This window comes from Perognathus longimembris, chromosome 24, assembly GCF_023159225.1.
Source record: "Perognathus longimembris pacificus isolate PPM17 chromosome 24, ASM2315922v1, whole genome shotgun sequence".
NCBI lineage: Eukaryota > Metazoa > Chordata > Mammalia > Rodentia > Heteromyidae > Perognathus > Perognathus longimembris.
The window spans coordinates 11,012,743-11,040,449 of record NC_063184.1 but is presented as its reverse complement, the minus strand read 5'-3'; the positions used below and the strand labels follow the sequence as shown (position 1 = coordinate 11,040,449).

The window sequence follows — 27,707 nt, the reverse complement described above, 5'->3', positions numbered from 1 at the left end:
TCCGTGGGATGAATGAATCTCTAGCACAGTGCTGAGCTCTGAGCATATGCAGGTTTTGGCGGCAGTTTCTTCATATCTTTGTAACCTTCCGGTGGTTATCCAAGATCTGCTGTAATTGCACGTATTTTCAGGGTTTAGTGTGGCATTTCAATACATGTATGCAGTGTGAAATGAGACTCAGGGGTAGCTGGCCACAGTCACTTCAGATATTGCTTCTGCATTGAGAGCATTCCAAATCCTCTGTATTTGCTATTCTGAAATATTCAATTGTTTATTGTCAGCCACAGTTGTCTTACCTTGCTAGATATTAGACATAAAGCATAAAGTTACAATTTCATCCTATGATTTATCTCTTCCATTTTCTACTTCTGGGAAATTTGCTTTTTTCTAGCTCCTGTTTTTTTTAAACTTTTTTTTAGTAATTAAATTTTGTTGACAAGGTGTTGTGCAAAAGGGGTACAGTTACATAATAGGGCAGTGAGTACATATCTTGTGATATCTTAACCCTTGTTTTTCTTTCCCTTCCCTAGATCAGGTAGGCATATATACAATATCCAGTGTACCAAAATCATATACAGTAACCACATGGTGAACGCCAAAGGAAATTCACCTAGAACTTTAAATGTAACATCAACAATAGAATCCTCCTGTGCCTTTCTCTTGGAGTTGTTTTTGCTTATCCTTGTCTTATATGATCATATGTACATAGCTGTTGTTTAGCTCCCATTTGTAAATGAGAATGGGTGGTATTTTTATTCCCCCCCCCCGCCCCGCCCCGGTAGTACTTTGGGTTTGAACTCAAGGCCTTCTGGTAGCTAAACTGCTGTTCTATCACATGAGCCAAGCAGCCACTGCCCCACAGTCCTGATTCTGGTCTTTTTATGCCTGACATTTCACGTAATATAATGCCTTTTAGTTCCATCCATATTGCTGCAAATGACAGAATTCCATTATTTTTTTTAATACCCGAAGAATATTCTCTTGTGCATGAAAATAGTTTCTTTGGCTATTGATGGAAACCTAGGCTGATTCTACATCTTTGCTATGGTGAATGGTGCTCTGATAAACATGTGAGTGAACTTCTTCAACATATTGATTTCAAGTCCTGTGTGTGCCATATTGTTTTGGTTACTGTTACTTGGTTGTATGTTTGGAATTCAGGTATGGTTATGTCTTCAGATTTGTTCTTCTTGCTTATGGGTTCTTTGACTATTTAGGTGTTGTTTGGTTCCACATATTAACAGTGTTTTGTTCTCTAAATGTAAAGAATAAAATACGTACTTTGACTGGCATTGCATCAAATCTAGATTTTTGCATTTTTGTAAGATTTCACTGGGCGAATGGAATGTGTCTTCAGGGAAATTGGGCACTTAAGTGGCCCATTTTCATCTCTGATGGGGTAAAGTTGAAATTCATTAGCATGGCTTGCAAAGCTCTCTTTGATAGAGTTCTGTGTGAACTACTTTTCTGTTCTCATTTCCTGGCTTTCCACAATTCTCAATTCAGTAGTGCTGAACCCTGTCTGGTTTCCTATTGCTATCCTGTGAGATCTTCCCGACATCGATCACCTCTTCACCTTCAGCAGGGCATCTGTGGCTCATGCGTGAAATTCTAGTTAATTAGGAGACTAAAATCTAAGGATGGAGGTTCAAAGCCATCCTGGGCAGGAAAAGTCCAAGAGACTCTTATCTCTAGTAAACTACCCAAAAGGCCAAAAGTGAAGCTGTGGTTCAAGTGGTAGAGTGCGAGCCTTGAGCATAAAAGCTCAAGGATAATGCCTAGGCCCAGAATTCAAGCCCCAAGATGGGCACAAAAAAGAAAAAAAGGTCTTTTTTTCAGCATAAACACTGAGGAATCACAACAAAAAGACCAAATTGACCTTGTTCCTCCTTTGGTAAGGCCATACTAAAGGCCCAGTATTTCAACCTGTCTTGAGCAATCTCCTGGAAGGAGTATTTAATTGCTTTGTCCCAGGGTATGATCCTTTGCTGTTTAGACTTTGTGGATAAGGCCAAAATAAAGATGTACTTAGTAAAATGTCAGATGACTTGGAAAACACAATTAGGATTGGTAGTTAAGCTGAAATAGTGGACTGGTGTGGAAAAAAAAATCTCACAAGGATAAAAATAACCATATGCATATAGAAAAATTCAGCATTTATATTCAAGAAAATGAAGTTTTAGGTTTGTTTTTTTTGTGTGTCTTTTTTTGTTTTATGAATTTATCCTCAACCTGTCCTGGGCCTTGAAGTTAGAAGTTAGGGCCTGGGCACTTTCTTTTAGCTTTTTCACTCAAGGCTGGTATGCTATCATTTGAACTACAGTTCTCCTTCCAGCTTTTTCTTGGTTAGTTGGAGATAAGAGTTTTATAGCCTTTCCTGTCCTAGCTGCCTTGAATGGTGCTCCTGATATCTCAGCTCCTGAGCTAGGATTGTAGGTGTGAGCCACCAGTTCCTAGCATGAAGGTCTATTTTAAGAATAAGTCCATGAAATTGCTTTGACTTTTTTTTTTTTTTGCCAGTCCGGGGGCCTGAGCACTGTCCCTGGCTTCCTTTTGCTCAAGGCTAGCACTCTGCCACTTGAGCCACAGCACCACTTCTGGCCGTTTTCTGTATATGTGGTGCTGGGGAATTGAACCCAGGGCTTCATGTATATGAGGCAAGCACTCTTGCACTAGGCCATATTCCCAGCCCCTTGCTTTGACATTTTAGTTCTCTGCAAATTGAATGCAAGTGCCCAGAGTAGAGAACTGTGAGGATGATGGACCTCATCTAGCGTGCATCAGCAGCAGCCGGGCATCCAGAGGAAGGGCATAATGAGTCTTTGTAATATTTTTGCAATGCTTGGACCACACACATTTGGAGTCTTCAGCCCTTAAATGTGGGTTTTCTCTTGCAAGGGGAAACACTGGCAAAATCAGCACATCCGGAAGTGGGGAGAAGCACAAAAGACAAAGTGAAGATCTAGTCAAAAAGGAAATGACTGGATCAGCTGGGAGTCGAATAGCTGTCTTCATTTATGTGGAAAAACAAGTGCATAAACTTTATGTCACTCAAGAGAGCAGAATGTGGAGAATGTGAGGAAAGCAAATTAGCACTCAATACCAGGGCTCTGTGTGTGTGTGTGTGTGTGTGTGTGTGTGTGTGTGTGTGTGTGTGTGAGTGCCAGTCCTGGGGCCTGAACTCAGGGCCTGGGTGCTGTCCCTGAGCTTCTCTTTTTGCTCAAGGCTAGAGCTCTATCCCTTGAACCATAGCTCCACTTCTGGCTTTTTTTTTTTTTTTTTTTTTTTGGCATTTTAGTGGAAATAAGAATCTCACAGATTTTTCTGCCTGGGCTGGCTTTGAACCATACTCCTCAGATCTCAGTCTCCCAAATAGCTAGGTTTACAAACATGGACCACTGGCATCTGCTTAAATCTAGCGTTTTTAGTGGGATCAGATATTAATTAGCAGCTCTACTACTATTTCTCAATTTAATTTTAATCAAAACCGGTAGAGCTGGGCTGGGGATATAGCCTAGTGGCAAGAGTGCCTGCCTCGGATACACGAGGCCCTAGGTTCGATTCCCCAGCACCACATATACAGAAAACGGCCAGAAGCGGCGCTGTGGCTCAAGTGGCAGAGTGCTAGCCTTGAGCGGGAAGAAGCCAGGGACAGTGCTCAGGCCCTGAGTCCAAGGCCCAGGACTGGCCAAAAAAAACCACAAAAAACAAAAAACAAAACCGGTAGAGCTGGGTATAATAGTACATGTTTGTAATCCCATCAGGAGGGAAACTAAGGCAGGAGGATCTCAAGAGTTCAAGATCATCCAGGGCTTACGGTGAGACATTGTTGCAGAAAAATAAAAATACAAAGACAGAAACAAACAAACAAACCCCTCTGCAATCACTTAATAGAAACAAAAAGGAAAAACAAATGGGATTTTGGAAGTTGGAGGAAAATTCCCTGAAGAGAAAATAATGGAAAAAGGGAAAATAATGGCTTTGAAAAGAGAAGATTGTTTCATCAGTCTGTAAAGCTATACTAAGCAGATTACAGTGAAAGTACAGTAAATGAATGGAATGATTACCTCAGAAAGGGATCTTGATGTATCCACAATTTAATGAAAGTAACTGTAAGAAGCAGAGGGCTTATTTAATCCATTTTTGGGAACAATGAGCTCGGCAGTAGAGAAAAGATACAGAGATACAGAAAATTTCTTGGTAATTGAAATTAAGTGTTGAATTGTCTCAAACAATCAAACCATAAAAAAATCAGAAAAAGCTAGAGAAATTACCCATATAGTCTTTATCTAGGTTGACTGATAATTAGCATTTGGTTCACATTTATTTTCCTCGGAAAACATTTAGAAATAAAGTATAAATATGTTCTTTTGCCCATCCAGTCTTCCGTACATGCTTTTTCGTTTCTTTACTCTTTGGTGCCAGTTCTAGGGCTTGTACTCAATACCTGGACAATGTTCCTGAGTTTTTGAGCTCCAGGCTAGTGGTCTACTACTTTGAGCCACAGCTCCATGTCCAACTTTTTAGTAGTTAATGGAAGATGGGAGTCTCACTGATTTTCCTGACCAGGCTGCCTTTGAACAGTGATTCTCAAATCTCAGCCTCTTGAATAGCCAGGATTATAGGCATGACCCATCAACCCCTGCCCTCTGTCCTTTACTACATATTTCTAAAACAAGGTTATTTTTTTTCCTCAATTGAGCATAATACTGTCGTTGTTATTAGATGTTAAAGTGAATGATAATTTTCTGATATCTTTTTTTTTTTGGCCAGTCCTGGGGGTGCTGAACTCAGGGCCCAAGTACTATTACTGGCTTCTTTTTGCTCAAGGCTAGCACTCTGCCAACTTGAGCCACAGTGCCACTTCTGGCCTTTTCTATATATGTGGTGCTAGGGAATGAAAACCAGGGCTTCGTGTAGAGGCAAGCATTCTTGTCACTAGGCCATATTCCCAGCTGATATCTTTTAATACTCATTATACATTCAGATTCCTTCATTGGTTTCCAAAGTGCATTTTCTTATTCTTAATTTCCTTCACACCTCCCCTGTCTCCTGTTCTGGGGCCTGAACTCAGGGTTTGAGCACTGTCTTTGAGCCTCTTTGTGCTCAAGGCTAGTGCTCTATCTCAGCCTCCTGAGTCACTAGGATTACAGGTGTGAGCCTCGGGGGCCCAGCTTCCAAAGTGCACTTCCTAGTTAAGTTGTTGCAACTAGAATCCCCTCAATGACCCGGATGGGTCAGGAGTTGGCTCACTACAGACCTCTGGCATTTATTTCTCTTTTTTTCCCCCCCTAAAAGGAGAGGAGCTCTTCCCTCTTCCCTTTTCTTTCTCTTTGGAGTTTCTTGATTTCTGAAGAAATGGTAGCAATTTTGGGGTAGAATTCCACCTTTTGGAATTATGTAATTGCTTCCTCTGGCTATCATTTAAATTTTAATGAGCTTTATATTGCCTTCTAGACTGTTTGTTTCTTTTTTTGCAGTACTAAGGGTCAGACCTAGGGCCTTGAGTGTGCTACTTAGGCAATCTACCACTCAGTCATATGTCTAGCTTTATTTTTGCATTGGTTATTCTGAGTTAGGATCTTGCCTCTTGTCTAGGTGAGTACCTAGGCTTTGATCTGCCTATTTTTACATTTCCCACTATAGCTGGGCTGACATTCATGTTATCACCTTGCCTAGATTCTTCCATTGAGATGGAGTCTCTTGGGCTTTTCTGCCCAGGGTAGCCTTGAACCACGGAGACTCTGATTTCTGCCTCTCAATTAGTTAAGACTACAGATATGAATCACTACACCTAGCTTAGTCAAGAATTTTTTTCTTTTCTTTTCTTTGGGCTTGAACTCAGGGCTTGGGTACTGTCCTTGAGCTTTTTCTGCTCAAGGATAGTATTCTACCAGTTTGGGCCACAGCACTACTTCTGATTTTCTGGTGGTTAATTGGAGATAAGTGTCTCATGGGCTTTTCCGCTCTGGCTGGCTTCAAACCTCAATCCTTAAATCTCAGCCTTTTGAGTAGCTAGAATTACAGGCGAAAGCCACCAGCACCTAGAAGTCAGGAAATTTTGACCTAAAGTTGTGACTAAAGTCAGTTAAAACATTTTGAATAATGTCTGGGTGATGCTGCAAATATTATGCTGTATTGAGCCAGGTGCCAGTGGCCCATACCTGTAATTCTAGCTGCTTTAGAGGCTGAGATCTGAGGATCACAGTTCAAGGCCAACCCAGGCAGGAAATTCTGCAAGACTCTATCTTCTTTTTTTTTTTTTTTTTGCCAGTCCTGGGGCTTTGACTCAGGGCCTGAGCACTGTCCCTGGCTTCTTTTTGCTCAAGGCTAGCACTCTGCCACTTGAGCCACAGCGCTACTTCTGGCCGTTTCCTATATATGTGGTGCTGGGGAATCGAACCCAGGGCTTCATGTATGCGAGGCAAGCACTCTTGCCACTAGGCCATATCCCCAGTCCCAAGACTCTATCTTCAATTAACCAGCAAAAAGCTGAAAGTGGAGGTGTGGTTCAAGTGGTAAAGTGCCAGCCTTGATCGAAACAGCTAAGAAATGACATTCAGGCCCTGACTTCAAGCCCTGGTACACACACAAAAGTATTCTATTTCATCATAGTGGGTTAGGGGCTGAGCAGTATGAGTTGTACTGTTACCTTTTTTTCAATACTATGGTCAGTCTCTGTATTAATGGTAAGTTATTTATTTTTTAATAATTTATTTATTAATTAAACAAAAATTTTTGACAAGGTGTTATGCACAAGGGGTACAGTTACATAGTAGGGCAGTGTGTACATTTCTTGTGATATCTTACACCCTGTTTAATGGTAAGTTATTTAAAAGTTATGATTTTTCCTCTTTGTGGTGTGTGCACGTGTGTGTGTGTGTGTGTGTGTGTGTGTGTGCCCCACAGACCCTCAGATCTCAGAGCTCAGCCTCCTAAAAATCTAGATTACAGGCAAGGGCCACCGGCATTGGGCTCATTTTTCTCTCAAAATTTTATTATCAAACTGATGTACAGAGAGGTTACAGTTTCATACGTTTGGCATTGGATACATTACTTGTACTGTTTGTTACCTTGTCCCTCATACTCATTTTTCTCTTTGTTTCAACTAAATATTCTCTGTTAATAGCAGAAGATCATAACAGCAGTTATGTGATGCCTTATCAACCTCATACTTTATGCCTTTAACCCCTTTTGCTGACCTTGGCTTTACTAATTATTCTACTGCAAGTTGTAAAGTGATGATTTCTTTTTCAAATTGCCAATTGTTTCCCTTTCATTGACTAAGTTTCTTTAGTAGAACTCCTTTTCTACCTGGAACAATTTTTTAAAATTGTGAAATGGAGGTCCAGGTGGAAAAGTAAAGATTGATATTGAACATTCTTTTTTGTCACTGAGTAAGGAATTGGTATAATAGTCACCCCTATTAGTGGACAATGTGGGTTTTCCTTTATGGGTTCATTAAGATTTTTATGTATTTGAGTGTGTCAGTCAATTGTATTTTCTCATGATGCCTTGACAGCTTGTGCTTACCAAAGTAGGCCACATCACACAAGAGGGTCCCAGATGTTCGTGTAACATGATGTTGACACTCTCTCCCTCACTTGTGCCTGGTGATCTCTTGGGACAAATGCTTTTAGTGAAATCTGACCACCCGAGGGTGTATGGAAAGACATGGAGACAAAGAAACATGACAGTTGAATCTTTTCTTTTTTTATTAATTAAATTTTGTTGACAAGGTGTTGTGCAAAGTGGGTACAGCTAGTTAATAAGGTAGTGAGTACATTTCTTGTGATATATGTTACACCCTCATTTTTCTTTACCTTCTCTAGATCAGGTAGGCATATATACAATATCCAGTGTACCAAAATCATATACAGTAACCATGTAGGGTACGCCAAAGGAAATTCACCTAGAACATTAAACGTAATGTCAACATAATAGTTGTTTGGTTTTAGATACATAATGTAAAGTTGCTGACCCAAACATGTGGAAATACCATTTGAAAAGAAGCTTGCTGTTTTTCAGACCTAGTCTCTACTGTTTCCCCCCTCCCAACCACCCCAGAATATTTTCTTCCTTAGCTGTTCTGGTCGAGGGCCAGGCATGCCAAGGAATGAGCTTAGATGATTTTAGCTTTGGAGTTGATTGACTGATGCTGAAGAAAATCAAAATCCCATTGATCCCTGCCTAGAGATAAGGTCTGTGAGAAAAAAAAATTAATGAACACTTTTATTTCACTTTGTTTTGATTTTGTAGTACTGGTGTTCGAACAAAGAGCTCTTTGCCTCATGAATTGAGCCTCCAGCCCTTTTGGATTTTGCAGACAGGCTCTCTCACTTTTTCCTTGGGATTAGCCTCAAATGGTGACCCTCCTTCCTGTCTGTGTCTCCTGACTAGTAGAGTGCTTCACAGGATGTGCCACCTCATCCCACTTATTTGTTGAATGGGGCCTCAAACTGAGAACCTTCTGATATTTTACATCCTAGGTAAACATATTTTGTTTGTTTTCAATTGAGTTTGGAGTGTGTGTGTGTGTGTGTGTGTGTGTGTGTGTGTGTGTGTGTGTGTGTGTGTGTGTGTGTCGGTCCTACAGTTAGAATTCAGGGCCTAAGTATTGTCCATGAGCTTTTGTGCTCACAGCCACAGTTCTACTTCCGGCTGTGTGGTGAGAAATTGGAGATACGAGTTTAATAGATTTTTTTCTTCCTTGAGTTGGCTTCTAATAATGATCCTTAGATCTCAGCTTCCTCAGTAGCGAAGATTACAGGCATGAGCCACTGGTGCCTGACCGGTTGGGCTTTTACAAAGCCACTCCAAGCCTGTGGCTCACATCTGTATTCCTAGCTACTCAGGAGGCTGAGATCTGAGGATTGTGATTTAAAGCCAGCCGGGGTAGAAAAGTCCCTGCAAGACTCTTACCTCTCTCCAATTAATCACTCAAAAACCAGAAGTGGCACTGTGGCTCAAAGTGGTAGAGTGCTAGCCTTGAGCAAAACAGCTCAGGGAGAGTGCCCAGGTCTTCAGTTCAAGACCCACAACAGTAAAAAAAAAATAAGTCCAAGCAACAACAACAGATGCAGGTAAAGCTGGCCTTTTGGGAGCCTCCCTAAGCTGACTCCTTTGTCTTTTGGTATAACTCCAGTACCTTCCAGATCATTTCCTTGCTTTCTGGCATAAGACAGTGTCCCAACCTTACCTTGCACATTCTCTGCTTCAGATCTGCCATCAACCTTTTCCCTAAGAGAGTCTCACTTCTTTTTTAGTAGAGATTCATATTTGAGTCAAAAATATGAACATTAGGGGGGGGTTTCCAATGAAACAACTTAAAATGGAAATATCACCAATGATAGTAAAACATTTCACTGTTCCAGAAAAGCTGAGCTGCAAAGCTAGTGGTGAGGCTGAGCGCTGGTGGCTCACACCTGGAATGCTGGCTACTTAAGAGCTGAGAGCTGACAACTGCTGTTCAAAGTCATCCTGGGAAGGAAAGTACACGAGACTTATTTCCAATTAACCACCAGAAAACCGGAAGTGAAGCCGTGGCTCAAAGTGGTAGAACACTAGCCTTGAGCAAAAACACTCAGGGACAGTGTCCAAACCCAGAGTTTAAACCCCATGACTGACAAAAACAGAATAGTGAAGCTCAACAGAATTGACCAGAACATCACTGAAAAATCCAATGAAAGTATAAACAAGCATGTATCAAAAGATGGCATATCAGTGAATAGTAATTATTGGATCAGGTTCAACTTCACCACAATAAAAAGAGAATATCGCTATTTCTGTCTTTGCCAACTAGTAGGTTTTCTTTGGAAGAAAAGAAACAAGCTGCAATGCTAAAGAAGGCAATGCAATTGTGATTTCATAAGCACAAGTGAAAAATGTCACCTGATGTTTGGCTCCCTTCCTAGTTAATTTGGCAATATGAACTAGAAGTCAAAAAGTTCAAGGCATTTGAACTAGTTGGGGTGAAGCTTAAGAAACAAAAATAGCAAAGAAGTACCAGAATAAAGTGTCTTAAAAAAAAACCTATCTTCTGCTGTCATTTAGGGGCCCAATTTTCTTTGCCTTGCCATTTCTTAAGTGTAATTATAATTTAATTATGACACTGTAATTAAAGCTAAGTCTCAGGCAAGTGTGTTCTGACTTTCATGAAGGATGAAGAAGAAAGTGAAGGACAATTTTCTTTCATGCAAAAGAGGCAGAATTCTGATCACAAGGTCATACTTCTTTATGTCTATTTTCCCTAAAGACACTTTAATGTAATTTAATTAATTTATTTTTGCCAGTCTTAGGGCTTGAACTCAGGGCCTGAGCATTGCCCTTGGCTTCATTTTTCTCAAGGTTAGCACTGAACCATTTGAGCCACAGCACCATTTCCGACTTTTTCTATATATGTGGTACTGAGGAATCAAACCCAGGACTTCATGTATATGAGGCAAGTACTCTACCACTAGGCCGTATTCCCAGCCCCTGATTTTATCTTATTTTATTTATTTACTTTTGTCAGTCTTGGGGTTTGAACTCGGCCTGGGCACTGTCCCTGAGCTCTTCAGCTCAAGGCTAGTGCTCTACCAATTTGAGCCACAGTGTCACTTCTGATTTCCTGGTGGGTAATTGGAGATAAGAGACTCGTGAACATTCCTGCCCAGGTTGGCTTTGAACTGTGATCCTCAGATCTCAGCCTCCTGAGTAGCTAGGATTACAGGTGTGAGCCATCAACGTCTGGCACAATTCTATTTCAATGAGACTATTTCCTTTGATCCAATAGTTAAACTTCTGATAGTCTATCCTAATGATATAAAGAAATTACCATAACATTAATTTCTTAATGGTCAGTAGCTTAACCATGGAGAGAGAGGATTGTTAGCACATTGCTTCCCAGAGAAGAATGCTTCTTTTTTGGGGGGTGAGACGTTACTGTGGTTTGAACTCTGACCTTCACATTTTCTAGGCAGGCTTTCTTTTCTTTTCTTTTCTTTTTTTTTTTTCCAGTCCTGGGGCTTGGACTCAGGGCCTGAGCACTGTCCCTGGCTTCTTTTTACTCAAGGCTAGCACTCTGCCACTTGAGCCACAGCGCCACTTCTGGCCATTTTCTATATATGTGGTGCTGGGGAATCAAACCCAGGGCTTCATGTACACTAGGCAAGCACTCTTGCCACTAGGCCATATTCCCAGCCCTCTAGGCAGGCTTTCTACCACTTGAGCCACAGCTCTACTTCCAGCTTTTTTAGTGACCAGTTGGAGATATGAGTCCCATGAATTTTCTTATCTGTTCTGACTTTGAACTGTGATCCTCAGATCTCAGCCTCCTGAGTAGCTAGGATGACAGGCGTGAGCCACTGCTGCCTGGCTCCTCCCCTTCTACGCATTAGTTAGTTTTGAGATAAAGTTCTGCTTTATTCCTGGGCTGGTGTAGACTGTGAGCCTCCTACTTTATTTCCTCTATAATTAGGATGATAGGCACCCAGCACGATGTTCAACCATGGATCAAGATGGGGTCCTGTGAACTTGTTGCCTCACCTCTGGGCAATAGGAACCTGATCACTGGCTCCCAAGTAGATAGAATTACAGGCCTGCCTTTAGAAGAATGCTTCCTGAGAAAGATCTATAAAGTATCACTGAAGGGTTTTAAGAAGCACGGTAAAGAACTCAATGAGATGGGAAGACATGGTGTGAGTGGGGTGGGTTCCAACCTAAAAGAGATCCTGAATTTTCTAGAACATCTTGCGTGCTCTATGCAGGAAATGTGGGAGCAATTCCTGTAGTCCAGGAGATAAATAATGATGGTAGCTTAAATCAAGGTTTTAGTGGCAATACTGATAATCTTTTGTCAGCCATCTAGATTTTGGAGGAGGAGTTTGGTCTGTGGGGCCCACTTCCCATTCTCTTAGCTCCGAAATTAAGGAACATGTCAGAAGATCACTGTCCAAGTGTTGCTACAGACAGATACCTGAAAAGTGTTATAAATAGTCAAAGTCAGTTACACTTATGAAATTAAAGGTCGTGAAGATCTTGAGACATTCAAAACAAGTTAATTTAACTTCATAGTTAACTCTTGCCACAGAATAATCAAAATAGTAAATGAGGTTGCACTGGAAATAAGTTGTGGGATGTTTACCCAGCATGCTCTAAGTCTGGGTTCTTTCCCCAGCAGTGGGGGAAAAAATAAACAAAACAAACCCTTAAGACTTTCCTTCCTGTCTCTTCCCTCTTCTCCTCTCCCCTTCCTAACCCTTCCTTCGTCTCCCTTCCCTTCCTTCTTTCCCTCTCCCCCCTTCTTGCCTCTCCTTCCTTTCCCTCTCTTCCTCCCCCTCCCATCCTTTACTTTTTCCTTCCTCCCTCCGTCCCTTTTTCCTTTTGTCATTGTCTTCTTACCTTTGTGGTGTGTGTGTGTGTGTGTGTGTGTGTGTGTGTGTGTGTGTGTGTATGAAGGTCCTACTATACAACCCAGGCTGGCCTTGAACTTCTACCTCAGCCTTCCAAAGTACTGGGATCACAGCAGTGTACCGCCACACCCAGCCATGTAAATGGAATTTTTGGGGACTGCATGTGAATCTCCTCAGAATGGAATTTTGTAGATGGCGCTGGGTGTGGTGGTTATGTCCCTGAGATCTTCCACGATCCAACTCAGTGATGACTTAGCTTCACACACACACACACACACACACACACACACACACACGACTTTATGACTTAAACTCACACATATGCCCAAGCTCATAGATCTGTAAACGCTGACTTGTTGACAGATGGGTGGGGGGGGGGTGGTCATGCGGGGAGTGGATTGCGGATGAAATCACGCCTGCGAAGCCGTGGCAGCCAATTCCTCAGCATCCCCGAATCACGAGGGAACGTCCTGCAACTTCCTTTGCATCTGATCAATTCAGGCTGGAAACACAATCCCAGTGCTCCTGTGCTTATTATTATCACCATTTTCCCTTTTCTCTCACACACAAGCACACACACACACACACAGTCGGTGCACACAGCTCCTTCCTGGGCAGCACCTGCGTGCGTGCAAGCCCAGGTACCCGGGCGCAGCGGCGGGAGCGCGGGCCGGCCGCCCGGCTGTCACGTCTGGCTGATCTGATGTCAGAGCTGATCATGTGGTGCGCCGTGGGCAGCCGGGACTGGCCGGCGGGAGGCACATGGATTTCAGTCTGAGGCTGCGAGGGGAAAGTCGGGTTCCTGGGCTGCTGTCTCATCCCCTCCGCCAGCGAGGAGGCTGGGGAGCCTGCTTCCAACCCTCGCGGGCCCCTCCTGCCGGGTGACTCACAGACAGAGAGCTGCTCCCAGTAAGTGCTGGAGACACGGTCTTTGTTCAGAGCCTTTGGGGAGCGGGGAGGAAGTGTTGGTGTGGATCAGTGGCGTGGGAAAACCATTAAAAAATTTAATTGTAAATCACCATTGTGATGACTGGGCTGGGCCCCCTGGCTTCACGTGTGCGCTGGAGTTCCAAGGCAGCTCGTGCATGTGCCGCCCTCCCCAGCCCCCGGTGGCTGTGGGTTTTCCCGGGGATGTGTGTGTGTGTGTGTGTGTGTGTGTGTGTGTGTGTGTGTGTGTGTGTGTGTGTGTGTTTCTCTCATGGACTGTTGCTATTTTTGTAATGGTGGGACGGATTTCTCTTTTTCCCTCTTTCTCCTCTGGGTAAGGCGAATTGCTTTCACATTCGCAGACTCCCTGAGTGGACTTGGTGTGGTACGCAGGGTGGTGGCTCGCCCAGCCGGCATCGCTGCTCCTATTAAACGGTGGGTTGTGTTTGTGCAAAGAAAGATTTGGGGATTGCCTCCTCCCCATGCTTTGGGTGAGGAGGTGATGACTGAGAGAGACCAGGATGAACTGACAGCAAGCAGGGCTGACAAGTCTGGGGATAAACAGCAAGCACCGTAATCGTGTTTTTCTTTTTCTTTCTTTCTTCTTCTTCTTCTGGCTAACATTTATATTAGGGAGAGTCTGGCAGGACAGGTGACTGTTGTGGCCTGATGGAGCCCTATCTCTTTACCACTTCCCAAACCACATTAAAGGCGTGGTGGGCACCATGAGAGACAGAGATTGCTAAGCATGATGGGTTTGCCATTTGTGTGTGTGTGTGTGTGTGTGTGTGTGTGTGTGTGTGTGGTTTTTTTTTTTTTTTTTTTGGCTGGTGCCAAGCAGAACATTCTGGAGCTCAAGCATTAGGCATGTTCATCATCTCTACTGTGTCTTAGGTGTGGCCGTAATGGAGAGTAAGGAATCCACGGGCATCTTACTCTTTCCTTCAGGCCACATAATACAAAATCTTTTAGTGATTGAATGTTTGTGTGTGTATCTATGTCTATCTATCTATCTATCTATCTATCTATCTATCTATCTATCTATCTATCTATCTATCTATCTACCTAACTAGTGTATGGTGGCAAGGTAAAGAATTTTGGGGAACAGATTGTTTACATGCCCTGAGACTTTCCTATAAACACTTTGTCCAGTTGTAGGTCAAGGCGGATAGTATCTCTTAGAAAGTCAATAGATAAATAATTAGGGCGTGTCTTTAGGTATTAGTAAATCTTTCTTCATTTTTTTCCCCCAATGGATGATTCCTTTTCTTTGCTGAGTCAAAACAAACAAAACATGAAAACACCTGGTTTCAGAACCATTTGGGGATTGCAGAAACTTTTGAACAGGAAAAATGATGAGATGGAAGCAAAGAAAAAGGTGTGCTTAGATGAGGTGTCTTCTTTTTTTCTACCCTTTGGCCAGGGGCTTTAAGTTACAAAACCCTGAACAGCAGACCAGAGCTTGCCCCGCCCCTGGTGTTTTAAACAGAGTCACTTGCCTTGTTTTTTCCTTTTTGTCACTGAACTGCAGAGGCATTAGTGCAGGGACAGTGCTAGCATTCCTCCCTGGAGGTGAGTGTCTCACAGGTATGACCATGGATACTGAAATTCTAGGAAAATGAAGAGAATTTGGCCTCCATCTACATTGTTGAGTGAAGCCAGGTTTATCCTGGCAAGGGTGTCTGCCAATCACTTCCTGTCATTTTATTAGCTATTTTCTGCATATCAGTAGAGTGGAAGTCTCTAGTCTGTCTGTCCATCTACTCTGATCCACCCAAGACCACACCCCCTTTTTTGGCAGTATGCCAAAGATGATGGTGCTGAGGGGGAAAACCTGATAAAATGCTGCCCATACTTTTGACTGCAGTGATTCCTTGTCCATGAAAAGGAGGAGCCCTTAAATGTCTGCAAACACGTGCCACCTGATGCTCAGGGAGAGGTGCTCATTATTAAATATTAAATTAAAGATGAACAACACAAACATCTTCTCTTCAAAATGAATGTGTTCCCAGGTATGGTGGCACATGGTTATAATCCTAGCATCTGGGAGGGTGAGATTCAGCAGTTCTAAGCCGTTAAGAGGTGCATAGAAAGATTCTGTATAAAATAAAATAATCTGAAAAAGTGAGATACAAAGAAAGAATATAAAGCATCTAAGAATAAAATAAAATAAAGCAAATGTATAAGCATGAAAGAAATGGCAGGAATATATGCATTTCCTCATTTATATCCACACAAGTTCTTTTTTATTTTTGGTACTGGTCTCAGGGTTTGAACTCAGGGCTTGGGCACTGTAATTTCTTGATCCTTCTCCAAGAGTGTCTGGGGGAAAAATCGAATGCCTTTAAAAGTGAAAACAGAATGTTTTATTTTCTTACAAGAATATTCTTTGTGGGTCAGATAATGAGATTGCAAATACCTGATGCTTAGCCAATCTTGGCTTTGTGGAAATGTGGACAACTCTAATTAATACTAATTGTTAAGCTATGACAAATCACATACCACAGGAACATTTAGGAATGTTCCCTGTGGATGGTTTTCTGAGACATACTCATGTTCTTCTTTATTCAGGCATATTCATGGTGACCTATTAAAAGCAGTTTAAGAGATGTTTTTATCTTGTTAGATGAATGCTAAGTCCACAGGAGAATTTTCAAAACATATTTGTTGATGGAATGATAGAACAAATGCATACAACATTGAAGTGCCTGTTCTCTCTCTCTCTCTCTCTCTCTCTCTCTCTCTCTCTCTCTCTCTCTTGCCAGTCCTGGAGCTTGAACTCAGGGCCTGAGCACTGTCCCTGGCTTCTTTTTTGCTCAAGGCTAGCACTCTGCCACTTGAGCCACAGCACCACTTCTGGCTGTTTTCTATATATGTGGTGCCAAGGAATCGAACCCAGGGCTTCATGGATACGAGGCAAGCACTCTTGCCACTAGGCTATAGCCCCGAAGTGCCCGTTCTTGAGAATAATAGCATTTATTTGTTTGTGTTTGCTCCTGGGATAGGGCTAGAGCCTTGTGCATGCTAAGCAGGTGTTCTATTACTTAGCTACACTGTGAGTACTAATGATTTTTAAAAAGGTAATCTGTTACAACACTGTTCTGTAATGTTATTAAAATGTCCTTCTAGGAAAGAAAAACACGGTGTAAGATAGCACAAGAAATGTACATACTGCCCTACTATGTAACTGTACCCCTTTTGCACAACACCTTGTCAAAAAAATTTTGTTTAATAAATAAATAAATTTAAAAAAAGAATAAAAAAAGTCCTATTAATGATTCATTCTACTTATGGTCAGGGTGAAATTCACATATTTGTTTGAAGTCAATATGGATATGAATACATGCAATTCATCTATGCTGATGTAGTTTATAAAAGCATTAAACATGCCAGGTACCAGTGGCTAATGCCTTTAATCCTAGTGACTCAGGAAGCTGAGAGGTGAGTATTGTAGTTCAAAGGCCAGTTTGGGCAGTAAGTCTGTGAGACTCTTGTCTCAAATTAACCACCAGAAAAATGGAAATGGATTTGTGGTTCAAGTCATAGAGTGCTAGCCTTCAGTGAAAAAAAAAAAGTGGAAAAAGCCTGGCGCTGGCGGCTCACATTTGCAATCCTAGCTAATCAAGAGGCTGAGATCTGAGGATCATGGTTCAAAGCTACCCCCAGTAGGAAGGTCTGTGAGATTCCTATCTCTACTTAACCATCAGAAAACCAGAAGTGGTGGTGTGGCTCAAAGTGGTAAATAACTAGCCTTGAACAAAAAGAGCTCTGGGATAGTCCCAGGTTCTGGTTCTAGCCCCAGGACTGACCAGAAACAACACAACAAAAAACCCCCAACAACAAGCAAACAAACAAATAAAAACAATGTTTCAGTACAAGCACACACACACACACACACACACACACACACACACACAGAGTAAAAACAAAAAAAACCCAAATCAAACAAACAAAAACACCAGAAAGCAATAAACAAAGTTAAATTGGCTGATGTTTCATTATGTTTTCTGAAAACCCTCACCACTCTACAGAGAGCCTCTGATTTTATTTTTGCTGTGAAATAAGTAGTGTGTACTGTTCCAGTGAGGGCATCTTTTCATTCTAGAAGCTTGACGGTAGTGAAATGCTGGGAGAAATTAGTTCTAGTGGCGTTGAGTGCTTGCAACGAGAATACTTAGAGCTCGGCTCCTAGGCCTCCTGCCCCCTCCAGCTCAGATGGCATGGCTGCCTCTGTGACCCGCTTGCCAGGCAGGCACTGTTCCACGAGAGACACCTCACAGCCGCTTCCAAACCAACTTTCCCATGTCCTTTCATGTCCTCCATTCAGAATACTTTTTTGACGTCTTATTTGTGAGATTTAAAAAGTATATCCTTGGGGTTTGGTATGGTGGCACATGCGTGTAATCTCAGTACTCAGGAGGCTGACACAATAGGATCGTGAGTTTGAGGACAATCTGGACTACATAGAGAGAGTCTGTCTGAAAAAATAAGACTTAGGTGGGGTGCAGGTGGCTCATGGCTATAAATCCTCACTGCTCAAGAGACTGAGATCTGAGGATCACATTTCGAAGCCAGCATGAGCAGGAAAATTCATGAGCCTCATGGCCAATAAACTCCTCAGGTGGCTGGGAATGTGGCTTAGTGATTGAGGGCTTTCCTAGCATTCATGAAACCCTGGGTTCGATTCGCCAGTACCACATAAGCAGAAAAGGCAGGAAGAGGCACTTGGCCCATGTGATAGAGTGTTAGCCTTGAGCAAAAGAAGCTCAAGGACAATGCCCAAGCCCTGAGTTCAAGCTCCAGAAATGGCAAAGTAATAAATAAATAAACTCCTCAGAAATAGCTGGAAGTGATGCTGTGGCTCAAGTGGTAGAGCCTTGAACACAAAGAGGTTCAGGGACAGCACCCAGGCCCTGAGTTCAAGCCTCAGGACTGGCAAAAACAACAACAACAACAAAACAAACAACAACAGGATGGAAAAGCTGGAAGTAGAGCTATGGTTCAAGTGGTAGAGGGCATGCCTTGAGCATAGAGCTCACACAGCACCCAGGCCCCGAGTTCAAGCCCCACAACTGGCATGGAAACAAAACAAAAACAAAAATGAAGGCTCAGAGCAATTCCCAAGTATGCATGATACCCTTGGTTTGGTCTCCAACAAAACTGAAAACAATTTTATAATAATTTGAGCAGTATTCACCAGCTAATAAAAAATTTTAGACTGTGGCAAAACTACCCATGATTTTACTGTCTTGGTGTTAGCGCACCAACTCTGAAACTCATAACTTCATAATAAGAGGAACATTAAGCTGTTCCTGATAGAAAGATGAAAAGTAGATTTGATAGAAATAAACATATTTTATCTTGCTCATGAAAGACTATTGTTTCTCCATATTGTTTATTCTTAATTTTTACAAAAACATAGTTGGTATGTATAAAAGCAAATGAATTTGAATTCTAAAGTCATTTGTTGAATTCTCAGTGCCTCGTCTTGATATTGTGTGATCTTTAATTTCAGAATAAACTCAGTCCTGTGAGAACATTTGGCCCAGATGTTACTAAAAATAATTGTGGCTCTAAAGTTTCACACAGAGAATAACATTCAAGTTCTTCTTGTTATGTACTGTTTTCACTTCATTTTCCATTTGGGATTGAAAAGAAGAAACTCAGAAAAAATATACTTTAAAAAGCGTACACACGGGACTGGGAATACAGCCTATTGGTGGAGTGCTTTCCTAGCATACAGGAAGCCCTGGGTTCAATTTCTAAGCACCACATGTATAGAAGAAGCCAGAAGTGGCACTGTGGCTCCAGTGTTTAAGTGCTAACTTTGAGCAAAAAGAAGCCAGGGACAGTGTTCAGGCCCTGAGTTCAAGCCCCAGGACTGGCCAAAAAAAAAAAAAAAAAAAAAAAAAAAAAACATACGCACATAGGGTGCCAGTGGCTCATGCCTGTAATCCTAGCTACTCAAGTAGAGAGATTGAGATCTGAGGATTTTGATTGGAAGCCAGCGTAGGCAGGAAAGTTACATGTTATCCATATTAATTCTCCAGAGGGGAAAAATGCATATATTTATCTACACATTTCCCATATTCATATTTATATATTTTAATTTTCTGAACTTCAGAAGGTTGTACAAGAGGGTTACAATGTAACTTGTTCATCTAATTGTCCAGTGTTTCTTTATCACAGTTACCCCTGCTACCATTCTCCTCCATTTTGGCAAATCTCTGTCTTTACAAAATGCCTTATGTGCATCCAAACATACAAAATAATATGTATTGAAATGAACTCCAGGAAATGGAAACAAGTTTTTTTTGGGCTGCTGTTTTGTTTTGTTTTTAATTTTTGTCTTGTTTGTTCATGTATAGATCTTTGGGAGGGGAAGGGGAAGGCACAGAAATGGGGTGACGAAGGGTGAACAGATGCAGCAGTGGTACTCACTAGACACTGTTGAAATGAACTACACAACTTGTGGGTGGGGATGGAAGAAACTGGGGAGGAGCGAGGGAAGGGGGTGACACTGTCTGAAAAGAAATGTAGTATTTACCTAACTTATGTAACTGTAACGCTCTGCACATCAGCTTTATAATAACAATAATCTTTTTAAAGGAAGATACTTGTTTAGGGAACTTCCTTATTTGCCCTGCAGAACCTCTGTTTTCCTTCCTCCAGGTGCCAGTCAACCTCTCTCTGTCTTTCTCTCTCCTCTCTCTCTGTCTCTCTTTCTCTCTCTCTCTCCCTCTCTGTCTGTCTGTCCTGTCTCTCTCTGTCTGTCTGTCTCTCTGTCTGTCTGTCTCTTTCTCTGTGTCTCTGTCTCTGTCTCTCTGTCTCTCTGTCTCTCTGTGTCTGTCTGTCTGTCTGTCTCTCTCTCTCTTTCTCTCTCTGTCTTTTGGCCAGCTCTGGGGCTTAAACTCAGGGCCTGAGCACTGTCCCTGGCTTCTTTTTGCTCAAAGCTAGTACTGTACCACTTGAGCCACAGCGCCCCTTCTGCCTTTTTCTATTTATGTGGTGCTGAGGAATCTAACCCAGGGCTTCATGTATGTGAGGTAAGCACTCTACCACTAGGCCATATTCACAGCCCTCAACTTGTTTCTCTAACCTTGGATTTGAAGGTGGACTAGGCTCAGGTTCAGTATTGGGCAGGAAGTCCCTTGTTCTTGGCAATGGAGTTCTCACCATGTTATAGCAGGAGGCCATTGAGTGATGATGAGAGTTAGGAAAGGATTGGGGTGCGGTGGTGAGGCCTGCTTGTTCTAGAGCTTTCCAACAATGTCATAATGAAGTTTGCATTGTCTGATGGTTAGCAGTACCTAATCTATTATCCACAAAGGTGTGCAACTGATTTTCTAATGCTCCTATTTTTTGCATTTATTACCTGAAATTGTTCAATAAAGGAGTTCCCTTCATCGATTATGTGATTAGCCCAAGTACAGTTAGCTTTCTCTTTAAAGGCCACATAGCATTTATGCTACCGTAATTAAGCCAGTCCTCTATTGATGGATATTTAGAAAGTTTCTTTTGCCATTATTTTCTTGATTTACTTAAGTATTTTTCCATATTGTACTTCCTTACATCTTAAATATTTATAATGAACAGTAAACTATGGAATTTTAATGGTTATATTTCAATGGAAAAATGATTTGACTTTCCTTTCCTTTTTCTTTTTTATTTTTTCTCCTTTTAGGTTAATTCAGTATAGACGTACTAAGTGTTAGATTCAGAGAGAACTGTTTTTGTGCTGGGGATAGACTTAAAAAAAAAATCATGTCATTCCTGGGGCTTCAACTCCAAGGTACTGTCCCTGAGCTTTTTTTGCTGAAGGCTAGTGCTCTACCAATTGAGCCAGAACTCCACTTTTGGCTTCTTGGTGGTTAATTGGAGATAAGAGATTCAGAGATTTTCCTGCCTAGGCTGGCTCCGAACTGTGGTTTTCAGATCTCAGCCTCTTGAGTTGCTAGGAGTACAGGCGTAAGCCACCAGCACCTGGCTAGGGGACATACTCTTTATCACTGACTTATATCCGTAGCCTCAGACTTGCATTTTAGTCCTGAATTAACTACTTATTAATTGTGGTCATAGAGAAATTATCTTTCCTTTCTTCTTCCCTTCCTCCTTCACTGCCCCCCCCACCACCTCTCTTTCTCTCTTGACTTGGGTGAGACTGGAATTTGAACCCAGGACCTTACACTTGCTAGGTAGTTCTTTATCACTTAACCCAAGTTCCCAGCCTTCTTAAAAGTAACTTTTCAAGTTAGGTGTTGCACTTTGCTTGGAGCCAGCCTCAGGTTTTGATCTTCCTGCCTATAGCTGCCCATGTAACTTGGCTAACAGGCATGGTCCCCTGTGCTAGTTCTTTCTGCATGTCTTCTCTTTCTCCTGTCAAATGGGGGTCGGTTTTCCTTCCCCTGTGGATTGAGGCTTCTGGCATCTTTTCTTCTCCTCGATTATGCTTTTATCCTGTTATCTTTTAATTCTCAGAAGCACCATCTGTCCAAGAAGTGAGAAAAAGGCTTGGCACTACTCCTTGGATAACATCGGTCGATGAAGGTGGCCTTTTCTAGCATCTCTTCCTTCATTTTTCTTGCTCCTAGAGCCTGGAGACCCCCTCCCTGTGTTTTTCCAGATCCAAGGTCTTTAGATGTACAGAACTCAGAAAGGCTAGGCAAAGGTAACGGAGCATTAGCACTGCGGACAGGAAAGGAGCAATTGGCTCCCCAAAGCTGAGTCCCAGGCTGCTTTTCAGGGAAATCTGCTAAAGGAACTCGTGTTCCAGGAACAGCCTGGAAAGCAAGAGTTGCTTTGGGTCATTCTAGTGCATGCCTTCTGTCTGTTTTGATGTAAGGTTATCTTCAATGTGTACCGACTCTCTTACTCTCTCTTTCTCTCTTCCTCTTTAATTAGTGGGTGAAACTAAATATTTTGACAAATTTGAGTGGTTGTCCTACAGTGTGGATCATGTCTTCTGGTGTATAAATTGAGATGTGGAGCCTTCCAAACTCTTCCCTCAGAGTAAACTAAAGGAGACATCTGGGGATGGAATGCAGTGGGGAAGCACTTGGATAACATGGTCAAGGCCTTGGGTTCAACCCCAGTACCTCCAAAGAAAATAAATAATTAAGGGAGAAAGATTTAAGAACATGAAGGCAGTTGATTTATTTATATTTCCAATTAATGTATAAGAAGCTACTTCACATCTCAAACATTAGCTTAAAAGCTGTAACTACCCTCCCCCCCCCTTTTTCCCCCCTCCGTGTGGGCTTGAACTCAGGGCCTGGGTGCTGTCCCTGAGCTCTTTAGCTCAAGACAAATGCTTTACTACTTTGAGCCACAGCTCCACTTAATTGGAGATAAAAGAGTCTTTAAGGACTTTTTTGCCTAAGCTGTCTTTGAACTGCAATCCTCAGATCTCAGACTCCCAAATAGCTAGGATTACAGGCATGAGCCACTGGTGCCTGGCAGTTATGTGTTCTTTATTCTGAGTTGCTCCTTGACCTCCTCCTCCCCCTCCCCTCCCCCTCCTTCTTCCTCTCCTCCTCCCCCTTCTCCCTCTCTCCTCCCTCCTCCCCCTCCTCCTTCCCCCCTCCTCCTCCTCCTCCTCTTCATCCTCCTCCTCTTTCTCTTCTGTTGGAACTAGGGTTTCAGTCAGGAAATCTCTTTCCTTGCTTTTTCCCTGTTCTACACTTGCTTCCTTTTCTTGGCCATTTCTCTATTGTCCAGCATATTGTCCCAGCCTTTTGCTCTGCAATTACTTCACTTTATCTTCTTGAATTTCTCACCTCTCTCAAAAAGGCCCTGGTGAGGTGAGAAACAGGGATAATCCAAGACATCTTCTCTCTCAAGATCCCAAGCTTAATTAGTAATTCATAATCATGAGTTCCAGAATCAATTACTATGGCAGAATTACATGATTGGAATGCGTCTTTAAAAGTTGTATTCATCAATGTCCTACAGTACTGCAGAGTGGTCTTTAGTCAAAACTTGAGTTTTGACAGCTCTCAACAATGGTGGAAGAGGGCTTTATCTTGTCCAATTTTTCTTTATCCTTTTTCTTTTGATGCCAACCACATTTTATTAGTGCTTATTCATTATGCTGTAGTTTGTCATTTCAAACAAAGTTCTCAAGAACAAAGGTGCGTGGCTTTTGCCTTAGCAGGAACTGATGTTGGAAAATGAGTGACTTCTGATGGAAATCCTAGAATATATGATGCTTGCTTTGATCATCCATGAAACGATCCATCTATTTATAACTCCTTAAAATGGAGAAAACTCACAAACATATTTAGAACAAAATAACAGATGAATTAAAATAGTTGTAATATGATGCTGGGCATGGTGGCATATGCCTGTAATCCTAGCTACTCAGGAAGCTGTGATATGTGGATCGAGGTTTGAAACCATCCTGGCCAGGAAAGTTTATAAGACTCATCTTCATCTAACTACCAAAAAGGTGGAAGTAGAGCTATGGCATAAGTAAAGGCTTGTAGATAGTTCATAAGCCATGAGTTCAAGCTCCAGTAATGGTGTACACACACACACACACACACACACATACACACACACACACACACTCATGTAAAATAACTAAGGCCCAGAAAAGTACAGCCGGTGGAGGAGTGAGCCTAGTTCTGAAAAATACATGCTGTAACATATTATGCATTCAGAGGGTAGGGCCTTGATTTGGTGCTAAGCTTATTAGGAGCCAAATGAAGGAAGCAAATTGGTAATTTCCTTTCCTTTCCTTTCCTTTCCTTTCCTTTCCTTTCCTTTCCTTTCCTTTCCTTTCCTTTCTTTCTTTTCCTTCCTTTCCCTTCCCTTTCCCTCCCTTCCTTTCTTTTTTTGTCAGTCCTAGGGTGTGGACTCAGGGCCTGAATACTGTCCCTGGCTTCTTTTTGCTCAAGGCTAGCACTCTACTACTTGAGCCACAGAACTACTTGAGGCCTTTTCTGTTTATGTGGAGCTGAGGAATTGAACCCAGAACCAAGGCTTCATGCATACTACACAAGTGCTCTACTGATAAGCCACATTCCTATCCCCAGTCATTTGATTTTCTATATCCATAACTTTATGATGTGAGTCATATACTTGAAATATAGCGATTCATGGGAGCAGGAACAGCAAGAAATCCATCTCATGGGATATGAAAAGGAACTTAGGGTATAATGTAAGCAGCATGACCAGCTCATGTTTGCATTAATACAGAAATGCAGTTCGGAGGGTAAATTCTTATACTACCCTTGCTTTATGTTGGCAACATCTCCACTCTCATGCCATGCTTAAGCAAGGCAAGCAGCTTCAGGAAGAGGCTACTATGGATCATAAAATCCTGTTATGTCAATAAAATTGCAAAAGAGCTATATCAAACTTTTTAAATTTTTTTTCCAAAATTGTTACTGTATTGAATTAGGATTGCCAGAAAATTTCAGTACCAGAAAAGCATGGAGCAATGAAATATGTGCTTCCAGCCAGGTGCTGGTGGCTCACACTTGTAATCCTAGCTACTCAGGAGTCTGAGGTCTGAGGATTGTGGTTTGAAGCCAGCCCAGGTAGGAAAGTCTGTGAGATTCTTATCTCCTATTAACCACTGGAAGTAGAGCTGTGGCTCAAAGTAGAGTGCTAGCCTTGAGCAGAAGAGTAGAGGGACAGCTCCCAGGCCCCAAGTTCAAGCCCCAAAACTGACAATCCTCCCCAAACAACAACAACAACAACAACAACAACAACAACAACAACAACACACACACACACACACACACAAGAGAGAAATATATGCCCCCTAATTGGTCAGGATAAGTAAATTATAATCAATAGTATAGTTGGTTTTCTGAAGATGGAGCCTGAATGTTGACAAACATCATTTACTTGGGCATTTTTAAAATGCTACCTCTCTCTATGTTTTACTACAGAATGTAGCTACTAGGACTACTTATTGTTAAACAACAGGGACGAAAAGAGTTAAAAATAGAATGTATCTCTTCCTTAAGTTGCAATGTAAGTTCCTTTACAGGAAAAGGAAAGTGACTCTAGTGAGAATTTATGGACACCAATTACCCCAGAAAATGATGACTTAAGACAAAGGTGTGGGAATAGAAAGTAATTAGAGACAGGCATGCACCTGGAGATCTCTCTTGGGGATGAATGCTGGAGCTGCAGGAGGTGAAGGATAGAAGCAGAGGGCTTCTGGGAAATTATTCACCTTTCACTTGTGCCTTCCTAGGTTGTTTTCCTTCCTTCCTTCCTTCCTTCCTTCCTTCCTTCCTTCCTTCCTTCCTTCCTTCCTTCCTTCCTTCCATCTTTCTTTCTTTCTTTCTTTCTTTCTTCTTTCTTTCTTTCTTTCTTTCTTTCTTTCTTTCTTTCTTTCTTTCTTTCTTTTTCTTTCTCACTCTCTTTCTTTCTTTCTCTCCCTCCTTCCCTTCCTACCTTTCTTTCTTTTCTGCCTTCCTTTCTGTCTTTCTTTTCTGTCCTTCCTTTGTGTGTGTGTGTGTGTGTGTGTGTGTGTGTGTGTGTGTGTGTAAGCCATACTGAGGCTTCAAACTCTGAGCCTTTCCCTCAGCTTTGTTTGCTCATGGATGACATTCTGCCACTTGTGTCACACATCTAGCTTTTTCTTGCTAGTTATTTGGAGATAAGAGTCTTAAAGATTTGTCTTCCTGAAGGACAGAGGAGGACTCTATTGTTGACGTTACATTTAAAGTTCTAGGTGAATTTCCTTTGGCGTACGCCACGTGATTACTGTATATGATTTTGGTATACTGGGTATTGTATATATGCCTACCTGATCTAGGGAAGGGAAAGAAAAATGAGGGTATAAGATAACACAAATATGTACTCACTGCCTTATTATGTAACTGTACCCCTTTTGCACAACACCTTGTAAACAAAATTTAATTAATAATAAAAAAATTGTCTTCCTGGGCTGGCTTTGAACTGAGATCTTCAGTTCTTAGTCTCGGGTGTAGCTACGATTATAGATATGAGCCACTCATAGGTACCCAACACGGGCCTAGATTTTATGTTGCCAACAGGTACGAGAGTTACTACCAATGTCAAGTTGGTCAGTATACAAAAGTTTACTGAAAAGAACTGATAAAAATGTGTATTTCAAAGTTATTTTTAAATACTGGGAGTGTGTGTGTGTATGTGTGTGTGTGTTTGATGATGTTTTAATATTTGAGGTTCTGAAGTTAGAGTCAAAACTCCACTTGAGGTCTAGACCTGTGAGATGCAGTTTGCTTTTCAAGTAGAATCTCACACTTTTTCCCTGACTGACCTCTGACCTCTGAGTAGCTGGAATTACAGGAGTACATCACTACAGCTGGCCTGTTAGCTCTTTTTTAAACAATAAAATTAGTCACTTTTATTTAACAAAATGGTACAAATCAGCGTGCAAAATTAAATTTCACGATCAAATACACATCAATGAAAGACAGCATTCATATTTTGACATCAAATCCCCATGCATCGTCCATGGGTGATGGGACAATTTCAAGGGAACTGGCAGAAGTGTAGAATTTAAATGATTGTGTAGAAGTGTGTAGAATTTAAATGGTTGCAGTCTGAAATCAAACCTGTAAAACTGGAGCTTCTTGGAAGAAATGTAAGAAAATTAAATCAAATTAAATACATGCCTGGGTGTCCCTGGCGTGCAGAGCCTGTGGCCCATGTTAGCACCAGGGAGGTTTCTCCCACTCCAAGCGTTGGAGTGCGAGTGGAAGTGCAGGGGGGCGGGCCGGGGCAGGCTGCGCCCAATGACAGGCCACCTGAGGACGCAGGGGCTGGGCTAGAGGGCCTCAGAGGAGGCCTCACAGGAGCTGTATCTTCTTCTGCCCCTAATCCTTGACGTCTATGAGGGCGGAGAGGCTCCATTTTAACCCACATGTGACCAGGAGGTTCAGCACCCCCCCCCCCACCCGCCCTCCGCCCCAGTTTGAGGACCCGGGCTCTGGTTCTGGTACAGGCGATCTGCACATGGCCGGTGCAAATCTGTGCCTCATCTTAGCCATAGGCCACGCCAGGCTCCGGGAGGGGAGAACCCAGGCTGGGTGTTCTGAGCAGAGCCGGGTGCATGGCGGCAGGTGCAGCAGGCCCAAGAAAGCGACTCCTGCTTAGCCAGGGGGCAGCCGAGAAAGTCTTCCTTTCCAACACTCGGCCAAGGAGATGAGGGCTGATACTATACTTCCCACTGCAGACTCTGGAAAAACGATGGGATGTATTCCAGAACAAACTTCCAGCAATTTCTGCTGCTCTTTGCCCAAACCTTGGCCTTCATGGAGCCACTGCTGCTAGGGCCACCGTGGATCTGAAGGGTAGTGGCTGTCAGAGGCTTAAGCTTCCCAGAACTATGGCGTTATTGGCAGAGCCTGGAAGAGGATTCTCGTTACCATGGCAATGCGA

At 42.3% G+C, this 27,707-nt stretch overlaps 1 protein-coding gene across 1 annotated transcript in view; it reads left to right on the top strand.

Annotated features, from left to right (window-relative positions):
- Nucleotides 1–13,162: 13,162 nt before the first annotated feature.
- The window catches only part of Ank2 (ankyrin 2), a 457,187-nt gene continuing 442,642 nt past the window's right edge, over nt 13,163–27,707 (top strand). Inside the window, exon 1 of the mRNA XM_048333410.1 lies at nt 13,163–13,301. The gene's annotated coding sequence lies outside the window, so the exon portion shown is untranslated. The remainder of the gene's footprint in view (nt 13,302–27,707) is intronic.